Source organism: Agelaius phoeniceus, chromosome 1 (assembly GCF_051311805.1).
Source record: "Agelaius phoeniceus isolate bAgePho1 chromosome 1, bAgePho1.hap1, whole genome shotgun sequence".
Taxonomy (NCBI): Eukaryota; Metazoa; Chordata; class Aves; order Passeriformes; family Icteridae; genus Agelaius; species Agelaius phoeniceus.
The window spans coordinates 74,418,461-74,435,323 of NC_135265.1; the positions used below are offsets into that span (position 1 = coordinate 74,418,461).

The following is a 16,863-nucleotide window of genomic DNA, read 5'->3' on the forward strand; positions in this document are numbered from 1 at the left end:
AAGAGTTGAGGATAAATTATTAAGCCAGCTAATAGACAGCCCTACCAGATGGGACAGTATACTGGACCTCATGGTCTCCAACACAAGTGAGTTAATTGGTGCTGTCACGGCTGGAGATGTCCTGAGCTGCAGTATCCAGGCACTGTTGGAATTTTCAGTCCTGAGGCTTATGGATCAGGTGAAGAATAAAGTAAGCATCCTAAATTTTACAAAAGTATAATTCCAGTTATTCAAAGAATCAGTCAGTAGGACCCTCTGGGAAACTGCCTTCTGGGAGAAGGGAGCAGAGCAGAACTGGCATACCCTTAAGGATGTTTTTCATGGAATGCAAGAATTATTGATGTTCATATGTACAAAATCGAGAAAGGATGACAAGAGACTGGTATGGCTGAGTCAAGGCCTTCTGGTTAGACTAAAAGGCAAGAAAGAAAGGAAGTGGAAGCAGAGACAAGTCTCCTTGGAAGAGTATAACATGCTGATCACTTGTGTAGTGATGGGGTCAGGGAAGCCAAAGCGCAACAGGAGCTGGCAAGGATACAAAGAAAGGCTTTTATAGCTATGTCAGACAGAAAACAAGGGTCAGAGAAAGCTTACTCTCTGATGAACACCACCATCAACCTGGTAATAATGGAGGAGGAGAAGGCTGAAGTACTCAATAGCTTTTTTTGCCTCAGTCTTCACTGGCAACCTCTTCCCACACCCTTTACTTGGATGGACCTCAAGGCAGGGAATGAGAGAGCAAATTCCCTTCCACTGCAAGAGATGATCAGGTTCATGACCACCTGAGGAAAATCTGAACATATGTAAGTAGCAGTCAAAGGCTCAATGTCCAGATGGAGATCAGTGACAAATGTTGTCCCTCAGGAGTCTTTACTGGGACCAGGACTGTGTAATCATCAAAAACACAGAGGGATCAAATGCATTCTCAGCAAGTTTGCAGATGACAGTAAGCCCAGTGGTGCAGCTGACACACCTAAGGAATGGGATACCATCCAGCGAGACCTGAACAAGCTTGAGACGTGGGTCCATGGGAATTTCAGGAAGTACAACAAGGCCAAGTACAAGGTCCTGCATCTTGGTGGGGGCTATCCTTCTTATCAATATTGTCTGAGGAATTAAGGGATTGAGGGCAACCCTACTGAGAAGGACCTGGGGCTATGGACAGATATAAAATTGGACATGATCCGAAAGTGTGCTTGCAGCCCACAAGGCCAGCTGTATCCTGGGCTGCAACAAGAGTGGCCAAGAGGCCAAGAGAATTGCTTCTGCCCCACCACTCCACTCTGGTGAGACCCCACTGAGAAGACTGCATCCTGACTCCACAGGGAAGAAATTAATCTATTGGAGCAGATCCAGAGGAGACAATCAAAAATGATCAGAGGGATGGAACACTTGTCCTGAGAAGACAGGCTGAGAGAGCTGGGGCTGTTCAGTCTGGAGAAGAGAAGGTTCTGGGGAAATATTGTTGCAGTCCTTCAATATTTACAGGAGGCCTATAAGAAAAATGGTGATAAACTTGTTAGCAGGGCCTGAAAGAGGGTCATTTTCTCTGGATATAAGGAAGACATTTTTTAATGCTCAGAAATATTTTCCAGATTTATACATGAAATTCTGCATTCTTTGAAACCAATGAAAAAAAATTCCTGTTTTCCTAACCTCCTAACTTTAAAACATTTTGGGAAATGAAGCAAATTAAATGAAATAATATTTTTTTGCCATTTGTTATTTAAATGTTGAAAATAATCTACTTTAACACACTGATGAGATATAATGTTGAGATATTCCACAAAGATACCTTCACAGCTACATCTTACAGTATTGGTTCAGAGGAATTATGTCTTTAATTAATTTCACTGGAAAGGCTTTTAGGGCAAATAGTTCAAAGAAACTTCACCCCACAGTTACAACTTTCTGATCTTGAAATAAATGTAGCTGTTACAGAATGAGAAGTAGATGGATCTTCTTCAGGGAATTTGAAAACATATCAGTTTGGCAAGTGTACAGAATTGCCTCACTGCCTGTACAAACTGCAGTGAGATATGTGTCTCTATTACTCTATGCACCATATTACCTTACTTCAGTTTCCTGAAAGAGGGGAGTAACCATCTCACTTTTGTCACCTTGATGCCACTCAGTAACTTCAACATTTTCTTATCTGCAATAATCTTACCAAAACACCACCACAATATTTAGTGTGTTAAATATAAAGAGAGAGTAGTGAGTACTGAATATTTGAATTCCTAGGATAAATTTGTAAATTCTACTACCCAGGGTTCACCCAAACATTTCTTTTTATCATGACTATTTTATCCTGTTAAAACAAATAGATGTGAAATTGTCCTCTAGCATATCTCGGAACAAATAAAGTCCTAGAACTCTTTTTGTGCAGCTGAGATGTACAGGTGTTCCTATTACTTTTTGAAGCATGAACTTTCCACATGAACCTGTAGTTTTTAAACTACTCTCACTGAGCTTCGTGCAATTATTTTCAAGTGATTTGTAAACAGTTGGTAGAAAATTTTTCCATTTGTTAAATGCAAACACAAAATACTTTATTTTGGTTTGATCTTACATCTATTTAGGTAATATTTAGTACTTTAATTTAACCTTTAGTGATTAGTCATTTAAAAAGTTATACTACTAGTGCTTAAATTCATGAAAGTCCCTTGAGATCAGTTTGTTTAGTCATTCTGTGAATAGTACATTAATAAACTTATTGATTCAAGTTTAACACTTAGCTAAAATATTTTTATAGTGCTGACAATATTTCGATAAGTCAATAAAAGAAGGAAATAAAGGGTAAGCCAGTCAATAACTTTAATATCAATTTGTTTGCATGACAAAGCTTCAAATCAATCAAATGTGCATGCAAATAGCTCTATTAAATCCAATCTGGATTGAGAAGATACTTAAGCATATAATGGAAATGAAAATTGAACCTCTTCTTTAATTATCTGCATAAACTGCATCACCATCAGCATAAAAAATACAGCTAATGCTCTTTTGGTAACAATCAACTGCTTAACCAGTGGCAATAATACTAAGTTTCTTTTAAGATTTAAGGTCCTGCTACAGCCAAGTATATAATTTCTTGTCTAACTTCAAGTAAAAGCATAGCCTAGTTAAAGAAAATGAAGCAAGATATGAAGTGTTAAAAAAGATGAATGCTTAAGGAACCCACTTCATCCATATAATGAAGGAATGCATATTCTTCCTTTTTAACTATGCATCTTATCAATAAGTGAACTTTAGAAGTCAATATAGATAAACATTTAACCACTACCTAAACAAAAACCTCAGTCCTTCAGGTGTATCTATTAATTCAATCATGCATCATTTGAAACCTAGCAGAGAATAATTTTGAAACAAGAATGTAAGTGGTGAGTGGGCTGGAAAAGTGGAAGAGAGGAAGAAGAAAGTAAGATAATCCGAGAAGAATCTAAGTTTATACTCCTTATTCTATTGTTTAATGATAGCCTGACTAGCTTTTGAGCCTTTGGGTATAATTTTTGTTTACATTTGTAAAGTGTTACTCCTTGTTTACACTGATTGTGTAAATCCAGAGTGGCTACATATTTTATAGCCAGACAACTATAAATTAGTTCTTATACTTAGATGGATATCATGATACCTTGCTTTGCAAATACACTGCAATAGTTGCTGGATCAGAAAGAAAAGTACTCTGCAAGGAGGTCTCTTAAACCATAATTTAATTCAGGATTTCAGTGCCCAGGAAGTAGGGAAACCAGCTCAGATTTTTTTTTTCTTCTGCATGAATCATCTGAATATCTAATGCATATGTGCTCACAAAAAGATCTACAAAGTATGTTGGAGATGGGGAACTGGCTTTCTAATTCCAATTTGTTGAAATTTTAAGTATGTATATATAATTAAATATGCATTGGATTGGAAATAGACGATGTAATGAGAATTGCTCTAGCCTTCTAGTAGAAGAAGAGACTTGAGTTACAGCTCCTTTTCCAATGAATGCTTATGGGTTTCTCGTTAAAGAATTTCATATTACGGTATTATTGGAGTAAAGGACTAGAGTGCAATTCTTATTATTCCTCTCTAACCAGAAGGCAATAAAGTAATTCTTCTTCTCTTTCTGCTTCAATGAATATTTAATTATTTCATGCAAAGCTAAAAACTTCAACAAGGATATGGCCACCCTCATTGTATCCCACAACCATAAGTGTTTCACAACATAAATGTTATTCTAGTCAACATTACTCAATATTTACATATAAACAAATATATCTGTAAGAGATATGCATAAAATATGTGGTTTGTGCTTCACTTTTTCATGTTTGGAAAAGCATTTTAACAACTGAATTATAGTATAAAAAAATGCGGTATCACACAGTCTTGTCTCACATTTTCCATAAGACAAATTCTGTATCTCAGCAGATTTTAGCTGACAAAATTCCCATGGACTAATGTGCTTCTCTCCAAAAGGGTGTGTTGTTTTGCAGGAAATATGTAAATACTGAAAAAGAGATAAAACTAAAAATATGCTTATGTCTTCACCAATTTTTATTAATGGCTTCTTGCCAACCAAATACTTTGTGATTCTGTTCAAGTTCTTTATTTTAATAATTTCTCTGGACAAGGTAAAAGACACAGTTTCCTCGAAGCACCACAAGATCCAACCTTTTCAGAAAAGTGCACCATAACCTTACTTTAGCCATCCTGTTCTGGTTCTAATAGCACAAAGGATATTTCTGCCAATAATAATGTTGAGCATTTACTGTTATCATAAGGTCCACATTCAACTTCTTGGTAGCTGAGCTTACACAGCAGGTGTGGACTTTTTAATGTGCCTCAAGGCCCTGCATGCCAGATGCACAAAGAGACCTTAACTTACCTGGATATGACCCTGCTTGTCCTAATCCTTGTGGAAGCATTTCTAAACTTAGAGGAGATAACTGATTCTGAATTCCATCTATAATAACCTCCAGTGACTACTAATAAAACTATTTAAATAAAAAGTGACCTAGAAATGACAAGAAAGAAGAAAAGAGGTAATATGAAGAACTGCAAATATTTAGAGTTGTGGATCTGATAAGAATCTTCAGGCATGTAGCAGGTGACTGGAATAGATTCATAACAAAAACTACATTTAGGCATGAGAATTACCAGCTCAATTCAGAAAGTCAATTAATAGAAGGGATCTCTTTCACCTGCATATTTCTGGGAAGCAGAGTTAGAATTACCATTATAAAACTGAGAAAGAAAAAAAAAAAAAAGCGGAGTAGTTGTAAGACTGCAGTAAAAATGTGCCATGTGATGTTATACCAAAAGTGCTTAAAGCTAATCACATTCATGTCGCTGTTTCTATGACCTAAAATGGAAGGAAACCACTACACCTCAGTCCCCATTTAAAAAAAAAAAAAAGCTCAACAAAGCTTCTGATGTTTCAGAAAGCAAAAAGCAGTGGACTTCAGCTACAATGTGACTTATAATTTTGATATAATGTGTTAGACTGCGAGCACATTGAATGAAGAAAGTAATCCATTGGGTAGCTGGCCTTTTAGGCATTTGTGCTGAAATATAATACTCCGTATTTAACACTGTGAAGCATTCTAATTGTTCTTGATGCCAGCAGTGTGATGGACTATTAATAACAAAATTTAACTGTGAAGATCACCATGTTATAAAAATAAAAACTATCATTTTTTTCACAAAAATTGTGTCTACATTTTAAATACCACAATTGTTTGGTTCTAGATAAGAAAATAGGGGAAAGGTTGTACAGGCTCCAGTCCTAAGTGACATGTCAACAGCACCACTTTCAAATTTCTCTAATTACAAAAGAAAGGGGTAAAAAAGACAGAGCACCTTGCTTAGCATGTCTAATCAAGCTGAATTTTATTTTTATTTTTTTTTAAATATTATTCTGGATAACTACCAATGTCCTATATTTGGAATAAACTGCACTACTTAACTTAAAAATAAAAGTGAAAAGAATATAAACATTTGGATTAGACCTTAGCAAACATTAAACACCTTGTAAATCAGAGAGATAATTATATTTATTACAACTTCATCACATTTTTTATTCATAGAGATTGTAAAACCTATTACCATTTGGGACAGGTTAGGTTAGTTGCACTCAGTTCTCGTGCTGCTAAATGCCTTCCAAAGCTTTTATTCAGTATAGAGACTAAATGAAGTGTAATTTTCTGATAATTACGTTTAGCAATACAAGCTACATAAATTTTCATTATCAGTACACTGTACTTCAGTATCTGAGCCTTTGATGACAAATTACATTTACTTTCAATATGTTTTAATCTGCCAGATCAGAAGATAACTTTCTGATAAATCTGAAATTTCAGGTTTCTTATGCTTATTTATGTATGAACATCTTCAAGACTGATTGCAGTGGTGGAAAAAAATTAGATAAAGTGACAGAATAACTGGTAACCTAAATTTTGTCTTTGCAACAAGATACACCCTAACTGATTATTCCTGAATCGCATCTACTAGCTAATATCTGTCCTCCATCCTGCAATAATGTCAACATTTACCATTGCTTAGATGTTCTTACAAGATTAGGAGTTTACCAAGAGTTTAGTTAAATTGTTTTTCTCTGCATTTTAACTTTTTTGTTAATGTTGCCTTTCTTGGATTAGAACCTGTCTTCTAATAAAAGTAAAAGGTCTTCAAACTTATCTGTCAATAGGGTTTAGGAATTGTCCACCACAGAAGTGCTTCTGCTTACAAGAGAAGTATTTTTAATGACATGGAGGTAAAAAAAAAGATATTAAAAGACTGGATAAGTAGGAGATTTAGAAAATACCATTACCACAAGAGACTTAAATGCTGGCTCAGATGTCAGAAATGGGATGGGCTTCTTCACCGCTTGACTTCTTCCCTTTTTGGGTTCACCCTGTGCTTCCACAGGTAGCGAGGCTGCAGACTGGTTTCATCCTTCTCTGTTGCTTACATCAGAAGTCACTCCCCATTCACCTTTGTATAAGTAAAAATAAACAAGTGACAGCACTTTTTAATATGCAAACCATATAACCATGTTTAGCCCCTAACAATATATATTCACTTTTCTAATTAAATTGCTCAGTGCCATTAACAAAAAACTGATTTATTCTACATTTAGCCATTTACTAGAATATCTGATTTTTAGACATGATCCTCTTTCCAGGGACTTTTACAGATTTAATATTTAAAATATCAATTCCCTTTAAAACATATAATCTCAATTAAATTCAATTCAAGATAAGACAATTATCCTAACTATATTATTGTGTATTTGAGTGTCAGTAAATAGCAAAAGTATCTGAGGTGAAGTTGCAGCTTACCCTCAGCTCATTTAATTCTGTCAGATGTCCGATTTTCACAAAGTATCCTAGTGGTGGTAAAAGAGGCCAATTGAATAGTTAGCCGACATTAAAGCAGGTAATTCAAGTTATAATTGATCAGATTTGACCTAGAAACCACACAAGCGAGAAACTTAGATCCATTAAGGTAATTTTTAACTCATATTCATAAAATGGGAATTTTGACTAATATTTTAAACACACCTAAGGGAGTTGGGGACCTAGATCCCACTGAAATTCTTCATCCTGAATAAAATGAGATTAAATCCCTTAGGCTATTTTGGAAAGCTTAATCTTGATGTTTTAGCTTAAACTACAGTAATTGAATGTATAATACATGTTGCCTGAAGACATGATGGTGTTCACTTCTGTTAATAAAGGTCTCCAGTCTGAAAAGAAATGTACATGGATTATTCAAGAACTAGAGGAATATTATCCTTCCTTACTGTATGTTAGAAATACGCATTAAACTTGAAATGGTTTTATCCTAAAAATATAAAATTATAAGAGGTTTTTCCTGGGCTTCCTCCAGATATTGACAAAGAACTTAAAATAGAAGTGAAATGATGCAACTCTTTGGGGGACAAAAGGTGGATTCTGATTAGAAAAAAAAAAAATATCTTGCACTGCAGAACTTGCCACATCATATAGAGATAGAGATTCATTAGTTTTGAACAAAAATGAGACATAGCCTGTATTTGAACTGACTGAATTCTTGAGGAATTCTTTTAGCTAAAGAGTATTAATCTTCATTAAGAGTATTTCTTTGTCTCCTAAGTTATGTTTTACTTTTGTAATCAAAAGGAAATTTCAAATTTCTTGTGCAAAATTAAGTACCAAAAGTCAAAAGCAAGGCTTTTAGTGGTTTATTTAACTGTTTAGCCCTAGAATACTAATCTAGTTCTTAACTATTTATTTTAGAGTTCAATTTCCCATGAACCACTCATTTTTGTAATCCTCCTCAGTTCTAATCCATTTCCTTTATTGACACATATAAATTATACAAAATACTGAGGAAAATGTTCATACTTTGGTGTGAATCACAGGTGGATGCAGGGCTGTTGAAAAACACAAGGAAATTAGCATGCAGAAAAACATTGTGTGATCTGGGCAAAAAAGGATTCAGAGAACACTTAATTAATTCTATCTGTGATTACTTGGTCTATTAGTAAAGGAATTTTTTTGTCCTATTAATTCTATACCAGATAGGCTGTCTTTTGTGCTATTTTCTTACCTAGACAACCATGTTTAAAATTTACATCAGTAATAAGATTCTGCTTTGCTTTGCCACTGTTTGTTCCCTCCCAGAGTGGTGTGTCACAGGAAACTTCTTGGGGACTGATTCCTTTTTATAGAATCACAGAATCATAAAATGCTTTCAGTTGGAAAGGACCTTAAAGATCATCTATTTCTAAGTCTCCCACCATGGGCAGGGACAGCTTCCACTTGACCAAGTTGCTCAGGGCCCCATCCAACCTGGTTTTGAACACTTCCAGAGATGGGGCTGTTGTGATCTGGTTTAAACCCAGAGGAGCAAAGAAAGCTAAGTCTCTGTGTATAAATAAAACAGAAAGAACTTTGAAGGTTCAAAATATACCCAAAAATGAGATTAAAACCAAATGAGGTTAGATGTTGGTTCCAAAAGATTGATATGTTTTATTTAATAGTAAAAGAGGCAAAAAGAAAGAAAGAGAAAAGAAGGAAAGAATAAATAGAGAAAGAAATGTGCAGGGGGGGTGAGGGGACAGGGGGAGAGTGACAGGGGTTAGGTGGAAGCATATCATCCATCTGAGGGTCCCAATGATGTCTTGTTGCTCCCCTTCATCTGCTTTTCTTGGTGCTGAGGGTCCCCGTGGCCGTGCCACACCATGCTGCCACACACCAAAGAATATAGAGTACCATGGATAAATATACACTTTGGGCCAGGTGGGAATGCCCTTGCAGGAGGCTAGTTTGACACTGTCCCTTGCAGCACTGAGGGTCTCTTGCATCACACTACAGTGCTCTGGTGCAAGATCTGGGGTCCCCTTTGGGGACCCCTTTGATGTTCTGTGTCACACCCTCTGGTGTGGATGAGCTTTCCCCTGGGAGAAGGGTCCCTCATCTGGGCTCCTCTGCACAGCGAAGGATGGGTGGTCACTGCCTCTTACCTGAAGCTTTCCAAATCACACCCAAAGCCTCTCTCCCCCCACCCTTTGGTGCAAGGGTCTGTGCAAGCCTGACAGCTGATAGCCCTTATATTTGATAGCTGCAGTCTCCTCCCTGAGGTATTAGGCTTGTGCTTTGTGAATGTCCCCAGCCCTGAGTTGTTACTTTATCTAATATTCATCAGTGAACAGTGTGGTGTAAGGCCTCCCAGAGCCCCCATAAGAGTGGGGTGGTATTCTGTGCTGCTTTTGAAATACAGTTCTGCTAAAAGTCCTTCATGGAAAAGTTAAGTCATAAACTATAATATTTTAGTCTCTGACAGGGGCATCCACAACTTTTTTGAGCAACCTGTTCCAGCGTTTTACCACCCTCAAAGTAAAGAATTTGCTCATAATATCTAACCCAAACCCTCTTCCAGTATAAAGCCATTTCCCCTTGTCCTATCACTTATGGGATAATTATGTGACTTTGACAAAAACCCACCCTGAAAACAGCAGCTTTGAGGACAGTGTACAGTGTCTTTTTTTTGTTTCATTTTGGATTTTGTTGGTTTATTTTTGCTAAGTAGATGCACCTACATTAGAATATCAGTTAGGATTTGAATTGTGCTTTTGAAATTAACCCAAAATAATACCCGCTGTGTTTTAAGCCATTCTATAGAGAAGTATCAGTTCATGTAGCCTGTTGAATCTATTACTTTCTCATCATTCCAAATGAAACTAAACAACACAACAAGGTTCAAGAGACGCCTTGTGCAAGCTACCTGTTAGGAGGTGTTAATCCCATGGTACCAGAGTAGAGCTAGAAAAACAAACAGAAAACCCCTTGAATTTTAAACCTAGAGATGGTAAATTCTCAGAACTGTCCTGTTTTCTCTATAAATATTTTGTGTCATGCTCCTTAAGTACTGCTTCACTTAGATCTATTGATTCCAAAGATGATCTGTCACAATGGGTTGCATTCACTTTGCATGCTAAAGAAAGTGAAGGAAAGAAGCAAAAACATTTTTCTAAGAAAATGGATGAGTTCACAATTACAAAAAGTCAGAGTCATTATTGCAAAATAAAGGCATTAAATGTGGAGAAATAATTAAGACAGACATAAAAATGATTTGTGATGTACGCTTACATAAAAATTGGGCTATGATGATAGAAGTACTACAGGACAGAAGCAAATCTTGAAGACTTTATTCATAGCTAAGACTGAATCTTGAATACCGCTTTTACCAGTATGAAACCTGGATGAGGAGAACAGAAGGACGTGGCGCCAAATCAGTGCTTAGAAACATGCATATACCATCTGCATGTGCATGATAGCAGTTCTGTCATATTTAGGGATAAATTTGTGAATATTACTGCCTCTGAGAGTGAAGCCAGGCCAAAGAATGTACAGACTGGCCTAGAATTTTTAAGAACAGTGCTTTGTTTTCCCTCTTCAGCTTTGCTGATGCTATCCTGTTGAGGTCTGTGAATCTTAAAGAGAATGTGTGAACACTGAAACAGCATGAAAAATGACCAAAAACCCACAAGATGGCATTTGACAGAACGAAGAGAACTGATAACTAAGACTGTACTACAGAAAAGGCGCTTTAATAAGAGTGAGAGAATGCTTCAGGAAGGTACTGAAGCACAGCTAGAAGCTTGTACTGCTTAGGCCCTTGACAGCTAAAGAGGAGAAAACATTTGGCTCCTAAAGGAGCTCTTGCTGTGGATTTTGTGGAATGGGATGATTTCACAATTAAAGGAGATGAATAAACACTTTGATAATGAGACATTAGAAAACCTTAAACAACACTTTTGAAAAGTGCTACTGATGACTTTACAGTTCTGCTATGACTCATGGCATTGCAAGGTGAGAGTAAGAGAACTGAGCAGTCATAAAGGATGCCACATGCATGGAGCAAGACACAACCTCTCAAGCAACCCACAGATACTTATTAATGCATATAAAAGTCTTTGCATCTGTGCCTCAGGACCTGCAGATAATTCAGATGTATTCAGGAATGCAACAGAGCGGGCTGGGAAAAAGAATTAAAAATTGCATTTCAGGGATTTATGAGATCACAAGAAAGAAGTGGCACAAAGATCATTTCCCTATTAAAGTATGATAGAAAGAAATAGGTTTGTGCGAGACTGATTTTTGATTAAATAAGCATTGAACACCAGTCCAAGAGGATTTTAAAGCTAGTTTCACAACCTGGATAAAAATCTTGATAAAGTCTGTGTATCTGGGTTTCAGTTGACTGAAACCTAAGCACAGAGTGTGCAACTAATGGTGATGTTTGATAGTTCAGTTGCCATATATAGAGATTATAATTAGTGTAGAAAATGGGAAGTGAATGATTAAAGAACAAGGTTCTACAACCCACTCCACTGAAATTCCAGACCTGATAATGAGAAAAGGCAACATCATATTGAGTGACAAGTATTGCATAGCTACTGTAGATAAATGCCTCATTTATTGAGATGGTGAACATTTTGAAAATACTCAGGAAATGAAAGAAATATTTTTCAAGTATCTAATGTGAGAGGAAAGAGGCATGTAGTACGTGACAGTGTAAAATGACAATTTGAGTACCTGATGTCTTCTCCTGGCCACTCAGAGAACAAAAGGAAGGGCAGTCAGCAGAAAAACCTCCTTATACTGATATCATAAGCAAAATAAAAGAAAGACAGTAACAAGTTGGTGGTATCTAATCACTAGACATCATTTCAGACTCCCGAGAGTAGGATGATAGGTAAAGAAATAAGGAAGAGAATGCTATATCCTGATTGAAGAAAATGTTGTCAGGCTAAACTAACTTCATAACTTTCTTATTTTAAAGGTCTTGTACTCCATTTGCCATTTTTAAGGTTCTTTAAAGGGTGAAGATTTGCATATTACACTGTCAGGTAGTTGATGCCACATGCTGTCCCATTTGCCAACACTTTCCTTCTTCCATTCTTTACATTTTTATCCTGCTTAATAGAATTCTGTCAGCCAGCAAATGTGCTGGGACTGAAACTGATTCTTGGACCATAGAGTCACTCTATCACTGAAGCACCTGGCAAAGTGCTGGCTTATACTTAAGCAAGGCTTAGAACTTCCTCACCATACATCATAAGTATAACTTACCCTTCATTTTACTTATATTAGTTTGAGTAATAAATCATGGCTCCTTTACTGAGACAGAACTCAAGATCATTTTCTCATTTAATAGCTTTCATCTGCATGATGTTCCCTGTAATGGATATCACACTACACTAATGAGTTTGCCACCGATATCAGAAGATGTATCACCATTTACATAGTTCCTTTGTATCCCTGGAATGACTGTATGAATTTAAGAGTTTTATAATTTTTCTTCACATACATAGGTAAAAAACCATGGCCATTAAAAATACTTTGAAGCATTCATCTTCACAGTGTTCTTAGTGTACCGTTACCATTATGTTTTCTCATTAATTGTGATTTGATCTGTCTTACAGAATAGTCAGTATATGTTTAAGGTGAGTGTGACCACACACAAAATTATTTGATTTTAAAATCAGAATTAAGAACTAGTCTACAGAATATGAGACTTCCCTTATTTTATTCATAGATAATGCTGTCCACATCTGGAATGCATTATTAAAAATTATAAAATTAATTCTACTATTTCTATTTGAGAATCATCTTATGCTTCTGTAATAGTACAGAACAAGATTTTTTTAAATGAAAAGATGAGAAACACATTAGCACATTTGAAATACAGAGGGAGGAATAAAGAAAGATGGAAGACAGATCTTGTGCAGCAGAACTTTAAACAAGGATGTTTGGGTTTTGAAATGAAAAACAAACCCTGAAAATTTTATGTGGGTTTGTAACTTTTCTTATTGTAAATCTTATGCTTAAATTTGCTATCAAAACTAAAACTAAAGATTCTATAGTCTCAGTTGCATAACTTCACTTGAGTGAAGACTAGAACTAACTGATCTGTGGGCCAAAAATTGCTCAATATTAGCTGACAAAAACCTCTAAAATTTGCAAAACAAGTGTTTTCGAGCACTGGTAATCTTGGGACCTACCTTGATAATGTTTTGAGTTTTTATATAACATGCTGATTTCTATGTTAGACAGGACAGGGAAAAAAAGTTTAAAAAAAAAGCCACAATGTATATGGTACATAAAATGCTTTGAAAAATATTGTCAAGATTTTTTATTAGTTTTGTTTCGTACCACCACAGAGACTGATATACCTTCAGCACAGCAATTCACTCTGGCCTCCAATCTCCACAGACTTCAGCATAATCAGCTTTACGTACTGTGAATGAAGTCATTGCTTTTTTCCTTTAAGTCAGGTTGTGTGTGAACATGATTGAGGAATCACAGCTTTAGGAAATACTGTTGCATAAGGGGGAAGCTATAAGGATTCATACTATCTTTTCTCACTTTCTACTGCTATCAGCTATGAAGTTTCTATCTGAGCAAGTAGACTTGGTGAGCTTTTTCTTGAGTAAAGACTGTGAGACAGAAGATTTAGTCCCTTTACTCCACGTGCCTCTGATTCAAAGAGGTATCTAGGAGCTGGAGTTTCAGTGGTGAGTTCTAAGAGAACAATTCCCTCATTTACCCACTAGATAGCAAATTTTTTCCAGAAAATGTACTCCAAAACAACAGGAATTGATATATCCACAATGCACAGGCTATTGTGTAAAAATAATTAATGAGGTAAGAGTTAGCAAGCACTAGAGGGAGTCAAACTCTGCAGTCAACTTATGGTACCCCTACACCTATGTCTGCTCAAAAGGGGACTTATCTGAGCTACAAATTGCTTTCCCCTCCATGTTCCCTTAAATCTGAGATACCTGCTTCCCCTCAGCAATTCCTGTTTACTGCCTTAAGCAGTGAAGTTTGACATGTATCTCAGGTTTGATGCATTGATTTTTTTGAGTTAATGATCTACTTCCCAGCAGTGGCATGGCTAAACTCCCATGTTTCCAATGGAGAATTGAACTGTTCTAAGGACTTTTATAATAGAAGCAACAAAAGAAGAGATTTGAAAGGTTTCTCCTTTTCAATGAGCTTTGCAAAGAACACAAAAGGACTGGGCAATCCAATTTGGAAAAAGAAGACACAGATAGAATGTACCTTGCTTGGACCACATCATGGTTTCCCCAAGAGACCTCAAATTAAGCAGGAGTTGCCTTCTGGCTTTTCCAAAGGCAAGGGAGGAAGATAATGACTTGATGACTCAAAGACAGCCTTTCCACAGCAGTATTCAACAATGATTTAGGATGCTACATTTGTAATGCCACAAAGAGAGTTGCTGCTTATATTTAAGGTAAAAAAATATATGGGAAATAATCTTCACACTTGAATTTCCAACTGTTCCACCATAAGAATACCATCAAAATTTTATTCTACCCATTAAATATTGTAGTTGATTATTTACCAAGAAATATCTAGACAACAAAATTCTAAGAAAAAATCTGGCACCAATCATAGTCAAATACTCCATTTGTGCTTGTACCAGTATGGCTAAATGAAGGCTCACATGTCTGTCCTAGTGATGGGTGCTCCTTTTTGAGCAAAAGTACACAGGATGATTTTCAATTAGAAAATTCAGTGAGATTTACCTCCCTTCCAAAAAGCTAATTATGTTGTTGTTATTCAGATAGGAGCACACAAAAGACATCATTATCCATTTCTAAGACATAAAAAGCTGGCCATTCCTCTGCTGATTTTCCCCCCTATCTTTTGGAAGCAAAAATCTCTATTTGCTCTGCAGTTTTGGGGATAAAACAAAAATTGTCAGTATTATAAATATTTGTTTTAGATATCAGTTTGTTTGGGGATTTTTTTAGTTTCATTTAACGTTAAAGGATTGTTAATAACATTCAGATAAGTGTAATACACATCTTAAAATACAGTAGCATTTCCTCCAGGTTTGTTTTTTGCTATCCTGCTAATGTGACTCGGGTATAGTGAGTATAACTTAGGATTCCTGAGGAAAAGGTAAGTTTATAGATGACTGTGGAATATATGTATAAGGATTAGAATGATAGTGTCTGGAATTGGACTTTAACCTTTTCATATCATTGCAAACACTCTTCTTGCAACTGGATGTCTCTCAGCCTAACTTCATCCTTCTTCTTCCTTTCTAGTCTCTCCATTTGCATCCCTTTCAAGCCTGGACAAGCAGATGAGGTTGTGCCTGTTTGATTGGGTACTGACTATTGCTTCTTACATTATAACTTCATCTTCCTTCAGGGATACTGAGCATATAACCATGTTTTAGTGCTACTTTTTGGAGGAAAGCAAGACCAAAGTTTTTCTTTAAAAATCACTGAGTTTCTTCAGTCCCCTATTCTGGTGTCAGGCGACCAAGCACTTTGAGAAAAGTGGATCTTATTTCACCAAGCAGCTATGAACTTGGTGAAATACAATTGCTTGCAGTCAGGGTCTTTATTTTCCTTTTTATGCTCAAAAAGACACTACCTGAGCTGAGGGCTAAGTGCTTATTGCAGGCATTTTAGATGTCACTAGTATTCAGAACTTGGTGTGTGAGGCAGTAAATATTACTATCTTTTTTCAGACTCCTCTCACATATATCGTCGAACAAGTTCACTCACAGCAATTTTAGATATGGTGAACAACACCAAGATAAACTTTATGTTACCTCTGCAAAAGTTAACAATTCCTCCACTATCACTAAGGATCTATTCACAAAAGACCACAGTTGAAATGTAATTCTTTGCTGTCACTTGCATTACATTTATCCAGCTATTTATCTCCTGCATGAGTTTTCCTTTCCCAAGAGCAGACAGCTTGTAAGAAAGTATTTTAAATGAAAGTGATATACATTTAAATATAACACTTTTCTGAGAAGTAATTTACCCTTCATTCTTTACTAGCCATAGAATTCAATAGTTCTGAAATGCTGTACATAATGAATACTAACCCCACAGGGCTAAGCAATAATTGCCATTTTTCTGTCTTAAAGATTGCAGCTATTATTTATTTATAGCATAATAAACCCAAGTTGTCATTCACACCATGACCATGACCACAAGCCACCTTTATTCACCAGTATAAAAGAAAACTCCTCAAGGGATAGATTTCTATATGCTAATTACATGAAAAATATTAAAGGAACCATTTCTCATAATACCAAAATACTGAGGATGATGAGGCAAATGCCATGGAGGAAAACAGAAGAAACTCAGCTCACTTCAGTGGGCTTTTTCTCAGATATTACTGTAATTCATATGCACTCTGAAAAAGGAATGCTATTCTTCATATTGTCCAGTCCTGGTCAACTTTCAGCATCTTTCAGTGCCTTTTCAGCAGCTTTATTCCTGTCTCTGCCTTACTTGAAGAACTGGAAAAAATAGCACAGATCCATCCCTGCAGG

At 36.2% G+C, this 16,863-nt stretch overlaps 1 long non-coding RNA gene across 1 annotated transcript in view; it reads right to left on the reverse strand.

The window, feature by feature from the left end:
• LOC143694603 (uncharacterized) overlaps positions 1-16,863 on the reverse strand; it is a 218,144-nt gene that overhangs the window by 47,950 nt on the left and 153,331 nt on the right. Inside the window, exons 6-7 of the long non-coding RNA XR_013183171.1 lie at positions 7,323-7,369; positions 6,812-6,975 (exon numbers count right to left, since the gene is read on the reverse strand). This is a non-coding gene — a long non-coding RNA (uncharacterized LOC143694603). The remainder of the gene's footprint in view (positions 1-6,811; positions 6,976-7,322; positions 7,370-16,863) is intronic.